Source organism: Bacillus rossius, chromosome 17 (genome assembly GCF_032445375.1).
Source record: "Bacillus rossius redtenbacheri isolate Brsri chromosome 17, Brsri_v3, whole genome shotgun sequence".
NCBI classification, from domain to species: Eukaryota; Metazoa; Arthropoda; class Insecta; order Phasmatodea; family Bacillidae; genus Bacillus; species Bacillus rossius.
In genome coordinates this window covers 12,869,553-12,885,613 of record NC_086344.1, presented here as the reverse complement: position 1 = coordinate 12,885,613, position 16,061 = coordinate 12,869,553, and the positions used below count along the sequence as shown (strand labels likewise).

General features: G+C 37.6%; 1 protein-coding gene across 4 annotated transcripts in view; it reads right to left on the bottom strand.

Moving 5' to 3' along the window:
* The window catches only part of LOC134540549 (rho-related BTB domain-containing protein 1), a 123,835-nt gene that overhangs the window by 84,148 nt on the left and 23,626 nt on the right, over nt 1-16,061 (bottom strand). For 2 of the 4 annotated variants that reach the window (XM_063383358.1, XM_063383362.1), the window contains exon 2: nt 8,206-8,338. The gene's annotated coding sequence lies outside the window, so the exon portion shown is untranslated. Of the gene's footprint in view, nt 1-8,205; nt 8,354-16,061 lie in introns of all 4 variants that reach the window. The other 2 variants (XM_063383359.1, XM_063383360.1) reach the window with 2 other exon arrangements.

Genomic DNA, 16,061 nt, shown 5'->3' with positions numbered 1-16,061 from the left:
AAATGATAAGACTTTAAGAAAAAATGGTGGTTACAACAACGAAATTACTGTGGATTTTGTGGATTTTTGTGGATTTTTGTCTATAAGGGTCATAATAATGCTGGTACGGGATAGAAACTCTACCTTACGTACACTACGTACTTTAGAAACCTACACCCGATGATGACATCCTTCAGATGAAATTAAGATGGCGGTCTCCATTAAATTAGATGGCTGCCTCCAGCAGTCAACGATGGTATATATACATATATTTTTTTTCCTGATTTTCTAAGTTAATAATTATGATTTTCCAAGATGGTGGATGTAACGAAAAATTGTAACAGGGATGAGTGGGGTGTTCGATGATGATGTCATTGTAACAGAGGAGCGGGGTGTTAGATGGTGTATTCGTAATGTAGAGGAGTGGGGTGTTCGATGCGTAGGTTTTTTAATTGAAATTTTATTAAATAATATTTTTTTAATTTTATTTTAAAATTTTGATTATTTAAGTTTTTTTTAATTTTAATTTTTTTTTCATTAAAATCAGATGATAAATAAAGATTTTCAAGATGGCGGACGAAACTCAAAATGGTGGAAAGTTCTAGAAAACAAAATGGCCGCCGGACTTGATGTAATCCAAGATGGCCGCCGGAAGTGACGTAATCCAAGATGGCCGCCGGAAGTGACGTAATTCAAGATGGCCGCTTCGAATCCCCGAATCCCCCTCCCCCCTCCCCTGTCCCCATATGAACTATATATACCTACTGACAACGTCATAACAAAACATTGATGAAATGATTGCATACTTTTATGAATACAATTGAATCATTTTTATTTTAATAATAAAAGAATAAATACTTGAAATTATACTAGTATTCAGATTTTTAAAATGCAAGAATAAATAACCTTTATTGCCGAAATTGTTGTTGTAATAAGCAATGAAAACCACATTAACTTTTCACTTCACTTTATAAACAGTCGACGAAACAGTTCACGTGTAGATGACTTGTAATTAATTTAAAAAACTGGCGTTTAGCTATAAATTTTAAATATAATTATGAAGTTTTCATATAAATGAACTGTAATCAAATATCTATCATCAATTATATGAATCACCATAATTTTTTAGTCAATTTTAACATAAACTATTATTACTGCACTCGCCGACAGCGTAACGGAACACAGCGTAACGGAACAATGTGCGTAACGGGACACTTTTTCGTGCGTGCAGCCGGCGTTCATCGATTTATTAGACGTTGTCACGTCAATAATCACAGACTACTTATGTACATCATTCTGATATGACACTTTGTTAAAAGAAAATTACATTTACTTCGTATTAAAAGGGAAAAAAAAAACGCCGAAGGACTACATAATGATAGTTGATAAGATAACACTATCTCGTTATTCTGATGGAAGAAAAATTAAAGATTTTTTTTTAAATAGGTCGTTGCTGGTTACAATGTATGTTATAAGAAGCCTCATTAACGGACAAAAAGTAGAATACACAAACGCGCGGAAAACAAGCCAAAAAAACCAGCCTCTTGTCATGAATTTTGAACAAAGCACAGAATATTCCGTGGCAAAAAAAAAAAAAAAAGTTTAAAAAAAAATTGATCACAGCACAGACCGACAACGTCGACTGATAACACCGACACAGCAGCAACAAGGACAGTCAACACAACTTTTGACAAAACAACGACAAACAGAGGAACCCAATGGCGATTCAAAACGGATAACATGAACAACAATATCGACGCACGTGCGGACAAATATTCTGACAACACAGACGTTTTGTCTTCATAGGTTAAAATAACTAGTAACACTTTTTAAAAAAATTAATTATACATTTTTACAACAAATTTAATCTCTTCAAAGGTCGAGTTCTGCCAGGAAAAGATTATATGTTTGATATCACTCCAGTTATTTTTCTTTTGGTGATTTGGACCGATGGGTGGGGGAGTCACTCAACTTTTCTCTCCTATAGGACCGTCACAGATCTGGGGTTTCCTTGTAATGAGCGAAGAACAAGAGAGAGAGAGAGAGAATTAAGAATGAGAGGGAGAAATGACGTTCATGACGAAAACAGATGAAGTCCCGTCCACGGGAACGATTAGAGACTGCCCGACGTTTCGGCGTGCCTCGCTGCGGCCATCTTGAAATCACCCTCGAAGATGGCTGAAGACTTGAAACACGCCGCAACTTCGGCCAATCCATCATTTCCACGGGCGTGGCCACAAACCAGAAGCGAAAAAAAAAAAACAAAAAAAAAAAGGAGTCTACACTTCCAGATGAGGCTCAATCCATTTTCAGAAATTTTAAATGTCACGCGGAAAATTTTTTTTTTCACTGTTAGCCATTTAATTTATGTCTTATATTGGTTAAGGTGTTGAAATGAACTTTTGTGCTTGGCTTTCAAGCCCCTTATAGTTATTTTTAATTCAATTTATTATTCGGATTAAACAGTTTTAATATAATTTTTTTTTCAGAAAACATATTATATTTTATTAATTTTTTTGTTTATATTTCGCTAAATTCGTTAAATTAAGTTTTCATAGAAATTTTTAAAAAAATGTGTTTGAAGTACGTTGATAAAATGTAGTAAAAACACAAAAACAGTTTCAAAATCACTAGGAAGTTACCTCACGCACCACGGAGAATTAATTAAAAAAAAAAAAAAAGGGGGGGGGGGTTTGTCTGTAAAGTCGGTTTACGGACGATAATTTTACGTGATAACGTCATAAGAAAACATTGATAAAAATTGCATACTTTTTAATTTTAAAATATTATTTACAGTTTTTGCAAATTTCATTTCAATAATTTGTTTAAATATAATCACAAACAATTAGTTAACGTAATAAATTGAAATAAAATCAATGTCAATAAATTGTTAATATGAAATGACGAAATTGGACAAATAAATATTTTTTTTTTAAATTTCTGCTTTTAAAAAGCCCGCCTTAACCTGTTTGATATTATAGAAGATTATCTCGCACGGTGGTTGCCCGGTTCTTGCACGCTCTGCTCAGGGCGGAACGTGACAATGAGTCATGCTTTTTCGTGCGTGGAGCCGGCGTTCATCGATTTATAAGACGGTTATCACGTCAAAAAAATGTGTTGAAGTAGGTTAATAAAATGTAATAAAATATAGTTTTTAAAAAAATCAATCATTCATCACACTAACAAGTTTTTTAAATCATTTGGAAGTTTGCTCACGCACCACGGAGAGTTAATTTTTTGACGTGACGTCTAATAAATCGATGAACGCCGGCTGCACGCACGAAAGAGTGTCTCGTTACGCACATTGTCTCGTTACGCACATTGTTCCGTTACGCTGTGTCCCGTTACGCTCATAGTACGCTTGCGCCGCATTTATCTCTCTTCCACTCGACTGTTTATAAAGTGAAGTGAAAAGTTAATGTGGTTATCATTGCTTATTACAACAACAATTTCGGCAATAAAGGTTAGTTATTCCTGCATTTTAAAAATCTGATTACTAGTATAATATCTAGTATTCATTATTTTATTATTAAAATAAAAATGATTCAATTTTATTCGTAAAAGTATGCAATCATTTCATCAACGTTTTGTTATGACGTTGTCACGTTAAACTATCGTCCGTAAACCGACTTTACAGACAACCAATTATATATTTTTTTTAAAAAAAAGGAGTGAAATGAAAACTTCCGAAGGCTGGCCAGGTCGAGGGTGTCGCCACGTGGTCGCCTGCAATGCGGGGCTGCCCGCAGCACGCGGGAGCGCTGCGGGTCGCCTGCCGCGCCAGGGGCACGGGGCGCGCCGCACGCGACAGCTACCCGCCGCGCCGCTATCGATTGCACCCGTCGCAAGTCCACACGTTCGCGCCAATTAGCGCCCGGCGTCGCGCTGACGAGGCAGACCGGCGCAGACGCATCCGTCACCCGTCCGTCCGTCAACAATCCCCAGCGATTCACAACGATCCGCTAAAAAAAAAATTGGTTGTCTGTAAAGTCGGTTTACGGACGATAGTTTAACGTGACGTCATAACAAAACATTGTTGTTATGATTGCATACTTTTATAAATAAAATTGAATCATTTTTATTGTTTTATCACTATTTTGTATGGATACAAAGAAGTAGAGAAATTAAATCTACAATTTAATGGATACATTTACTTTTATTTGCACTCATTAATTCAAATTTGTTTATTACTTTAACGAAGAGATTATTTTAACTATAAATTTTTATACATGTTTGCTATTTAACTTCTTCCAATCTGTGTTATTCTGTTAAGGATAGGACGATGATTGGAAAGGTAGGAAACGAATGTGAATGTTTCAAGTTTAATGTGCCTCGAAAAAGTCAAATCGATGGTTGTTCCAATCGAGTTGAAGAGAGAGATAGATGCGGCGCAAGCGTACAATGAGCGTAACGGGACACAGCGTAACGTGACAACGTGCGTTACGGGACACTTTATCGTGCGTGCAGCCGGCGTTATTCGATTTATTAGACGTTGTCGCGTCAAAAAAACTAAATGAAAAAACTTTTAAAAATAGAGACAATGCCTCTTAAGACATTTTTAAGGCCCGTCCAAAAGCTGAAAGCTTGGCAAAGTTTTGACGGACTGACGGACGGACGGACGGATGAAACGGATCGTTGTTAGTCCATCTTTACGACTTGCTTCTGAACGAAACAATTTTTCGATTAGACGAACCACTAATGCAAGGGGTTGAAAAAAATAGAGGTAAATTAAAAAAAATTCTTTAACTCATCTAGTAGGAACACTTTAGAATCCGTTCAACTTGATTGTAAATATTATTATTTTTATCAAAAACTTTTGTCTGGAATAATTTTTGATAAAGACGAGACTTCGTAGCAGGGGGTTGAAAAATTAAGGGATATGATCTTAAAAAAAATTCATGTATTCCGTACATGCACACTATTAAATCCGTTATGTTTTACTGTAAAACCTTAAAATATTATCTACAACTTTCGTCTGAAATAATTATTTTTATAGGACAACCATTACTTCCAGGCATGGAATAAACAGGGTTGGAGGACACAACATATCGTAAACTCCCTTCGGAAGCACAATCTCAAATCGTTAAAATTGTTTGTATATATTATAATTTTTATGAAAACAAGTGCCTGAAACAGTATTTGATTAGATAAACCATTTCTGCAAGGGGTTGAAAAAACTGGGGTAGAAATAAGAAAATAAATTAAACTTCTTTCCCTACCATGTACTCTATCGAATGAATATTTTTGTTTAACTTTGTAAATAAAAACTTTTGTCTAAAGTAAATTTTATGTAACAAACCATTACTGCCAGGAGTGAAAATAACAAGGGTAGAAAGAAAAAAATTACATTTTTTAATAGATAAACTACCACATTCGTTATAATTTATCGTAAAACTTCTAAACTTTATCTAAAACCTGTGGCTGAAAGAATTTTTTATTAAACGTACTATTGCGGTAAAAAAGGGGGGTTGAAATAAAAAAAATTAAAACTTCCTTGGTATCAAATTCATCATAATTTATTTTAAACCATTTTAATATTACCTAAAAATTTGTAAAAAAAAATCATACGATCACGTATTAGTGCAAGGGATGAAAAAATAGTATTTGAAGGTCAAAAATACCAACACAACTACCTTAGTAAGTATAATATTTAATTCGTTAAGACATTCAATGCTGTATGGATTTAGTTGAAAACATTCCAAATATTTTCGCTGCATGGAAAAAAAATAGATTTTTTTTTTTTCAATATTGGCGAACGTATGGATTTTATATACATTAAGTTTTTAAAATGTTCCAGGAGTTAATAGACGTTTCCAAAACTTTTCCAGAATAAATAGGCACTTATAAATCTACCTACGCCTGTAGGCTGTGTCGAAATGGAATTTACTTTATTCCTTTGGTTCACCTTATCCATACTGCAAAATATGTTGAAATTCAACTTTGCCATCTAATTAAATGCACACATATGCTCTACACACACACACACACATATATATATATATATATCAATCAATCATTGTGGTTGAAACTAACAAACGCCGGCACAGAACAATGCACAGTATCGCCAAAGCCGGGAGACATACTCTCCCCTCACGCGCCTGAACCTGGACCAGCGCCGCAACCAGCTAAACACGCATGTGCGCCGGGATTGCCTACACACCAGTCCGCCAGGCGAACCCACTGACGCAAACCCTCACGTCACCTCGCAACAATGGCTTTCCTGTATTTTATACCATGGCTTACAATAAGATAAATTATAGCGGATCTCTTAAATTTAGGATAATATGCCAATTTCGAAACGATGATTCATATTTTTAATCATTCATGCAATATATATGCACAACGAGGCATAAATTAAATCTTCCGAGGTTTTTTTTTTTTTTTTTAATTTTTATTTTCTACAACTAAACAAGAGACTCCAGACTGCAACATCCAGAAATAAATGCTGATTACAGAACATTCCTATTATTCCTAATACTTTTTAATCACAGCTTTGAGTTTCCTTTCAGTCTGCAGAGGTGTAGCGCAGAAACCACTCAAGCCCCATATGTTCACACCTGATACAACTAGCATTCAAAGATTTATGCAGAACGCATATAGAATCTAACAACAGAAACATAACTGGTCATTATGGCACCCACGAGTGTTAAAATATGACATTTTCATTCTTATTCTAAGAATGTTTTGCAACCCAGAAACAGCCATTTCATTTTTGAAGTGAAACCTTTTTACAATCGTTAGAGTAATTCAAGGCGATGACTCATCGGATGAGAAAAAAGAATGCAAAGCTCAGGAGTGGGGGCGGATGATGAAGAGGTGAAGGGGGTGGAGACATAACGAATAAAGTAGAGGGTACACATCACGGCACTTAGCAGGCTTCTCATCCCCACGTTTGTTACATTTGTGATAGCTAGGGGCAAGCATTTTTCGCGTAAAGATCTGAACACTTATTAGACTGCAACAAGGTATACCCGCACCTGTGGTTTCTTCCGTGTGATTGGCGGTCGCCTGCGAGAGAAGTCGTTGCCTTATTTGAACCGAGCCACCCAGGACGCGTTTACTTCTGCACTGAATCACTGTGATTTATATAGTACCTGGGAGAAACCCACCCAATCACGAAACACAGACGATGCTACAGTGTTTTAACTTTCATCTAGTCTCGAAATATTTTCGCGAAATCTGCATGCCCCCTAGTGATAGCGCAGCGAATTATAGAGGCGGGCGCAGAAAGTACGTGTGCGATTCGCGTCCAAATATTTTTGTTATTCGAAAACGAATATTTTGTTCATCACTGTATTTATGACGCTCGGTACTATTATAAAGAATTCTGCGTTAAAATTCAATGTTTTGACGTGACAACGTCTAATAAATCGATGAATGCCGGCTGCACGCACGAAAAAGGATGACTCGTCCCGTTACGCTTTGTCCCGTTACGCTCATTGTACGCTTGCGCCGCATCTATCTCTCTTCCACTCGATTGGAACAACCATCTATTTGACTTTTTCGAGGCACATTAAACTTGAAACACTCCCATTCGTTTCCTACTTTTCCTATCATCGTCCTATCCTTAACAGAATAACACAGATTGGAAGAAGTTAAATAGCAAACATGTATAAAAGTTATATTTAAAATAATCTCTTCGTTAAAGTAATAAACATATTTTAATTAATGAGTGCAAATAAAAGTAAATTTATCAATTAAATTGTACATTTCATTTCACTCCTTCTTTGTATCCATACAAAATAGTGATAATACAGTAAAAATTATTCAATTTTATTCCTAAAAGTATGCAATCATTTCATCAATGTTTTGTTATGACGTTGTCACGTTAAACTATCGTCCGTAAACCGACTTTACAGACAACCATTTTTTTTTTTTTTTTTTTCGTATTGTAAGTGCAACACGAGGACACATGAACTTCCTCGTTCCCGAGGTTATGTGTACACATCACTGGCGATTACTGAAAGACTTCCTCTCCTTTCTTTTGTTTCCTGAAGCTCTGCTCTCCGCATGTGTGCCTAGGGGAGGGGGAAGGGGACCTCAAGGTTACTTGGCCTCCACAATCCTCAGTGGGAGACTTCTACACTGAAGATGGCGGAGTGCAATGTTGACCGAAACGCCGGTCGCGGCTAGAAACCACGAGCTCGGGACACCAAGAGACAGGAATGGATGGATGGATAACTGCCAAGTTGAAATGGTCGATGGTGAGGTAGTTGGTGCACTCACTTGGAGACGAAATGCCCGTGAGACGAGACGGGCGCGTCTTCCATTGGTGGGCGGGCAGAGCTGCCTGGCCGGACAGCCGGGACAGCTGGGACAGCTGGGACAGCCGCCGGGCAGTTGGGCGCGCCTGCGGGACCTGCAACCCGCCACACTGCTACACTCATCACATTCCAGGGCGTTTGGCTCATCCTTAAGAGCCCCATACACCAGCAAGCCGACTTGGCTCGGCATGGCTGCTATCCACACACAGAGAGAGAGAGAGAGAGAGAGAGAGAGAGAGACACACACAGACAGACACAGACACACAGGCGAATACAGATACACAGACGGATACAGACACACAGGCGAATACAGATACACAGACGGATTCAGATACACACGCAGACACGCAACAATACACACACACGCGCACACACACACACAATCATGGTAGTCTCTTTATCGATATTACATGGGCACTGTTGTTGTACATGTTTCACCTTTTCGTACTTCAAGCCAACTTGCTTGCACTTAACCTGAATTTTTTTTTTCCTTCTCAGTAGAAGTTCATTTTCTGGGTTTTCGCAGATGAGCGATGCACGCCACATAACTCGCATTCTGACATTTTTAAAAATATATTTTCACCCATAAAAATAAAATAAAAATTTAAAAAAATACGGATCTAAGATGGCGGGTGAAGACAAGCCTACAGGCGCTGTCACTGTCTCGCATCTACCTCTAGCCACGTTGGACGGTAAACTGGAAGTGATATTTGATGAAGTATCGATTATTTTTATTGTTATTCTTTTCCGGGTTCTTTTTTTCACGTGACAACGTCTAATAAATCGATGAAGCCGGCTGCACGCACGAAAAAGTGTCCCGTTGCGGACATTGTTACGTTACGCTTGTCCCGTTACGCTAATTGTTCCGTTACGCTGTGTCCCGTTACACTGTCGGTGAGTGCAGTAATAATAGGCTATGTTACAATTGACTAAAAAATTATGGTGATTCACATAATTGATGATAGATATTTGATTACAGTTTATTTATATGAAAACTTGTTCATAATTATATTTAAACTTTATAGCTAAACGCCAGTTTTTTAAAAAAATTTACAAGTCATCTACACGTGAACTATTTCGTCGACTGTTTATAAAGTGAAGTGAAAAGTTAATGTGGTTTTCATTGCTTATTACAACAATAATTTCGGCAATAAAGGTTCATTATTCTTGCGTTTTAAAAATCTGATTACTAGTATAATTTCTAGTATTAAAATAAAAATGATTAAATTTTATTCATAAAAGTGTGCAAATATTTCATCAATGTTTTGTAATGACGTTGTCACGTTAAACTATCGTCTGTAAACCGACTTTACAGACAACCAATTTTTCTATCGAATTTCGTTACTGTAGGCGGCACGGCAGAACAATGCGATGTCCGCATAATAAAGTACTGCGAGGGGGGATTACCAAGACAGCATAAACCCAAAGGGAAAGCCAATTCAGTCGATTATCGCAAAAACCTTCGAACTTAATTGGCTTTCAGATATTTTTTTCTTCATTAAACGAAGTTTGGGCGAAAAACGACCGCATCCCCACCCTTTCTGAAGCGGTGTTAAACGCCCCGCAACACATGAAAATAATTTGGAAAGTAAACCAAATTTGTGAATCTCTCGCTTTAACTCAACTTCACTTTCACGAGAACAGGACGCAGGTAAAAATCAACCTTTAATTTCAAACACAGCACCAGAGTTAAAACTGTAAGAAAAACGCAAAGAGTAACGAATAAATAAAAAAATTAAATACTGTAAAGGGCAAAATGGAAGGATTTCTTATTCATATTTTATTAAAAATTTAAATAAATTTTAAATTTTTTCCCGATTTTCCAGCATAAAGTAGACGGTTTTTCAAAATGGCGGTCATAACGATAATTGCAGCGGTCACGTCATAATTCGAAATGGCGGTCATGGCCATCCTAACTTTCAAGGTTATGACTTCGGCGGCTTAGTGTGGCTTCTTAAGTCACTTTGCGAACTTTTCAAGCTGTTGGCATTGAGGACTAAAACGGGAAATTTTCCTTCAAAACGGGAATTTTTTCTCTTGAAATATATGAATATTTTTCCTTCAAATTTGTTGAGAATTTTTGGCGGAATTCATTCTTAAAACAGGAAATTTCGGCTAATTTGGGGCAAATTTGGGTTCTTTTCGGCAAATTTAGAAGGTCAAGGTCATGCAAGATGGCCGCCGTGACGTCACAATACAAGATAGCGGTCGGAACCTCAGCCTGAAATCTGTCCTCGGAGGAACTATTATAGACTACTACTCAGAGGCAACTTGTCTTTTGTTACATGCAGAGCTAAATTATGAGTAGAGACCGGAATAATTCGCGATTTCAATGACCTGTAGAATATAGGCCTACTGCATGATCCTCTATGCACGCGGGAAAATTACATTTGATCATTGGCTACTGACTCGTGACACCTGTTAACTGGGACGCTAGTGATCCGATACTTACTTTTTTAAAGATTTTTCATTGGCCGAGTGTCATTCAGATAAACTACTGTGGCCCAATCACCGTTGCAGTAAAAGGGCAAACGTTTTTGGATTCTAGACTATCGCGAAATGAATCCGCGAATTTTCCGGTCTCTACTTATGAGGTATCCTGAAGAGTGGATCCCATTTTCTGCTTAATTTGTAGCCATCTTCTCTATTAATGTTTGCTGGGTGTGTAAACATTTCTACTGATTCTCGAATGTATCTTTTCTTTTATTGCCGGACGTTGGCTGCGGCGTGTCTTGATTTCCAAGGACTGTTCTGCCATGGCTGATCGTGGGATTGGCCCAAAGCTCCAGCCAATCGGGAGACACTACATACTACTCTCTCAGGCGAGTGTACTAAAAAAGGCGGGAGAAACTACTTGTGGTAACCTCAGTAGGTAAACTCCACTCTGACGATGGCGACTGCAACGTCGACCGAAACGCCGGTGATATATATATTCGCCTTGGACGCCAAGCTGCTCGAGACAGACTTAATAAATCATTCAATTATTTTTCCTTGTGATATTTATTAAAATATTTTCAGTTGTTAAAAATATGTTCTTACATAAGTTAATAACATTTTGTGGAATCAGGCAAACAAATAAATAGACTTAAAAACCTTAATAAGACAGTGACGGTCGCCGGTAATAGGTATCTTGCTAACATTTTGGAGGTTATTTCATCCGTCCGTGCGTCGAAAGTTAAAGCTTGGTAAGGTTTTGACGGAAGGACGGAAAGCCCTGCGATATTTTATCGTTCAATAACGTCGTCACGATTAAAGAGTATCTCGGGCAGTTTTAGAGAGAATCTGAGGTTGGGGATAAAACAATAAGACAAAAAAAATTTTGAGGGACGGCAAAAGAAAGTTTTTTTTAACGTATAGTAATGATTTTATATTTTAAAATACAAGTCAAATCCTACAATTCAAAGCGCAACAGAAAGACGAGTAACATCCTATGCTTGCAGGTTGATTGACCTCTTTGGTTTGTAAATGGAGGGGGGGAGGGGTAGTCTAGGCTATTTATTTTGAAAGGAAGGGGGTGGGTGGCTAAAGATTATCTTACCGGAGCGCTAGCTGCCTGAAATCTGAGCCTGGATCTGACTTTTTTTTTTTATGCCACGCAGGTCGCAGCTGTTGGAAAGGCAGGCACGCGAAGCTGAAGAAGCTGGTCGCACTGCGTAACCAGGTAAAACAAAAAACAAACAAAAAACAACAACAAAACCAAGAACAAAACACAGACGAGCGATCCTTAAAAAAATCAGCTGATCGGACCTTCGGAACCACTTGCTCGAAAAAAGAAGCCGCGTCGTAGCAAAATGCCGAGCCGAGCCGAGAAGAGCCGAGACGTGCCGATCACATGAAAATGGTAACAGACGGGGGTCTCCCATGCCGACAACTTAGGTTCCCCGGCTGTCCCGATGACGTCAGCGACGGCCCAAGGGAACCAGGAGGTGATTGAGGGGGTAGGGGGGGGGGGGGGTTCGGTGCCAGGGCAGACACCGGCCCGACTCACGTCGATACCGTCTAACTTCGGAGCCGCCGACAATTTGAGGAGGATAACTATCGCCCCGCCGGCTTCACAGCGGGGCCTCTCCCCGCCAATGATCGCACTCCGAACACACTCGCGAACACAAGCTTCAAACCGGTGTTCCATAACAATTAAAAAAATGTTAAAACTGAAATAGGGTTAACTTTGTGGGATAACGCCACTAATTCACCAATTTGGACATAAGCTTTAAAATTCAAACATTAAAGCTATGAATTTTATTTCAGAAGATAGCTGTATCATTTGGGTACACAGCGCAAAATAAATTTGTCCAGAAATTTACCAAATTTAAAAAAAGTTTTAAAATTTTATCTGATGTGTCGTAAAATGGCGTTATTGCCAGATATTGCGGGGAATAACGCCATGTCTAGTTTTTTTTAAATAAATATATTAAAATGAAAGATAAATTGACTACTAAATATCGATTATTCTTAAAAGTGTTTACAAACTTGATTATCAAGAAATAAATTCTATATGTTGACGCAAAAATTACTAAAATTATCTTAGAAATCACTTAGAAAACATAAACAAATCTCAATGACTTTATAACAGACAAACAAAATATTTAAAGGCTTGTGATAACATTCTAGTCACTGCTGCTGCTTTCAAAAAGCAGAGCACACCCATCATCACACAAGGTACACAAACCACATGTAGATGTCAATTACTACAGTTAACATGTGTAGTAAATTTTTTTTTCTAAATATTTTTGGTCTACAGTAGTATAAAATAGCCGGTACTGGCACAGTATGAAGGGTGAAGTTCCGAGGTGCTGGTCCGCCATATTGGATTCCGAGGTACCGGCGGCCATATTGGTGTCAAAATTACTCAGAATTCTAAGAATTTTCCCGATTCTGAGGGGGGAAAACACCCGTTTTTAAGGGAAAATTTCAATTTGTTTTCCCCTAGAAATATTCCGGAGGCTTAACTTTCCTCTGAGAAGCTTACATTCCTTACAATGCCAAGAAACCAAGCCTCCAGGTCACGATCTTGACTGTAAACTGTGAAAATTCTTTCAATTGTTGATAAAAAATTCCAAACATTATAAAGAAATTCCTGACTTCAAATGTTTAATTACTTAATCCATTTCAGTCCTTGTTTCGATTCCCGCCGAGAGAAAATGTGTAATTTATTAACAAAACATTTAAAAAAATTGTAAATAATAATTTCAATAAAATTTTAATAACCTTTTTGCTTAAATCACACCCGCCATCTTGAATTCTATAAACGTTGCACTGTTCGTCATGGCTGACATCTTGAAAATATGTTATTTTTATGCTAGAAAAGAAGGAAAATTTTAAATTTAATAAAAAATAATTGAATTTTAATAAGAAATTAACTTGCCTCATGGAGTCCTCGATTAAAACCCGTTGAGGACAAACATAAAAATGGTGTCAGATCCTTTCTCCGCGGAAGCCAAAAGCAGATTAACATCCCACCACTAATGCCATGGCAGATATTATGCTAAACACTATGACATCACGACAGTCATATTGTATCCGCCATCTTGTTTTTCTGCTAGAGTGCGCTACCAACATATAAGTTCAAATTTTACCCACTAGAGTGCAGGAATTATTTCGAGCCAGGGCGCCCGTCATCTTGTTGGTCGTCTTGGTCGCCATCTTGAAAATCTGTAATTATTTAGTTAGAAATTCGGAAAAATCTTCTAAATTCATCAAAAAAAATTCACCTTTTTAATTTACTGATTGAATCGATGGATGTCTGACACACGGTCATATAGTAAGGTCTGTCAACTTCCTATCCTTCTCCTTGGCGAGACACATCTGCTTGGTTTAGTTTAGAACTACGACGATAGATGGCAGTGCCTTCAATTTGTTTAACGCGCTATCGTTTGGTGCGTCCGTCACGTCTTGCCTGGGGGTTACCTGCCTTCCCACAAAACGAAGCTGAATGATTGTCGTCCCGGTTTTTTCCGAGGCGTAGCCTTGATGCACCCAGACTGTGCAATAAATGGGACTTAAAAATCAAAACTTCCCGTTTTTCTAGTGCATGTCCCACAGACTTGAAACTCGGTAGTGATGTTGCTTATATCGTGATGTGTTCAGCCCTGGCAACGCCGGGTACTTCAGCCAGAAGTATATAACGTTAACTCTGTTATAGTTCGCAGCGTGAGGAAACGCCTGCAGCTATAGTTATTCAGGGGCTGTCCCCGAAACAAGAGTGCAGTCGCCTGACAGGTAGGTGACCGGCAGCCATGGCGTGCAGCACTGGCTGCCTACCCAGCACGCGAAAGGGGCAGTTGAGATAACCCGTGTTTCGCGTGGGCAGATAAGTCCAGGGAAATAATAAACCCTTCAGACCGAGACTGTTTTATATCGCACGGCCTGCCACGCCAAGATGCCGGTCGCAATTGTCCGAGAACATTTCGCTACGAGCTACGGGTCACTTCAGGCTCATAAAACAATACTAAATGTAGAGGGCGTTACAGGCAAAAAAAAAAAAAAAAAGACACAGTCTTGGTTTCAAAAAATATTTTATGCCTCAGCAATTTTCTGTCGTTTGATTTTTAAAATTTGGCTTCGTTTAAGCATTGTATATAGTACATTTCACTGGAATGCCTGAAGGTAATAGTGTCCGGCTACCAAAAATAGTATTTTTCTGTAGTCATTGGTGTTGAATATTAAAATAATTTCTGGGAATGACTACATGTAAAATATAATGTCAATACACGTTATGTTAAAAGCTTTTTTTTAATCTCATAAGACGTGATATATCACTTAAAGTAGGCAACCTTAAAAGATTAAAACTATAAAAAATAGTGTTGAGGCATAAACACTGTAGAAACCAATGTAGCGTGTTTCTATTTAGGTTAAGCCGTGTCTCACACAGTATGTTGATTTGTTTTCGTTTATTCTGAGTAAAAACAAAGGGGCATATGCCTACGTTATAAAAAAAATAACCAAACCAACGGACCGAGATCTGTTTTAGACGTTATTATAGCAATTATTCAAACATTTTTTTTTAATTTTGCTTTACTTGAATTATGGTGTTCATAAAGCAATAATACTTTTTTATTAAAAAAATTAAAAAATTCCCTACCTTCAGCAATTCATATGTTCATTCACCTACGGAGACACGTCAAAGGTGTTGAAAAAAAAACACCTCTTGATGTTTATACACTGTTGTACTTTTTTTTAAAGTATTTTTTTTTTTAATTTGCTATTTTGTCTTGTGTTCATTAAGGTGTACAAAATGTATACCAGGATAGTTTCGCTATCCTTAAGTTTCATTTGGTAAAGCAACAAAATTGACTCGTCGCCGGATGTTCACGAAAGTAAATATACACGAGTCAATGGCGCCAGACGCGGGTCTGCCATGGGACGAAATCCCCGAAAAATTCAGCTCTGCTCATGCGTCCTACACACATAGGTTACGGACAGGGACACCAATCCGTTCCCTAAAAATTGGTTGTCTGTAAAGTCGGTTTACGGACGATAGTTTAACGTGACAACGTCATAAAAAACATTGATGAAATGATTGCATACTTTTATGAATAAAATTGAATCATTTTTATTGAATTATCACTATTTTGTATGGATACAAATAAGGAGTGAAATGAAACCTACAATTTAATTGATGAATTTACTTTTATTTGCACTCATTAATTCAAATATCTTTATTACTTTAACGAAGAGATTATTTGAATTATAACTTTTATACATGTTTGCTATTTAACTTCTTCCAATCTGCGTTATTCTGTTAAGGATAGGACGATGATAGGAAAAGTAGGAAACGAATGGGAGTGTTTCAAGTTGAATGTGCCTCGAAAAAGTCAA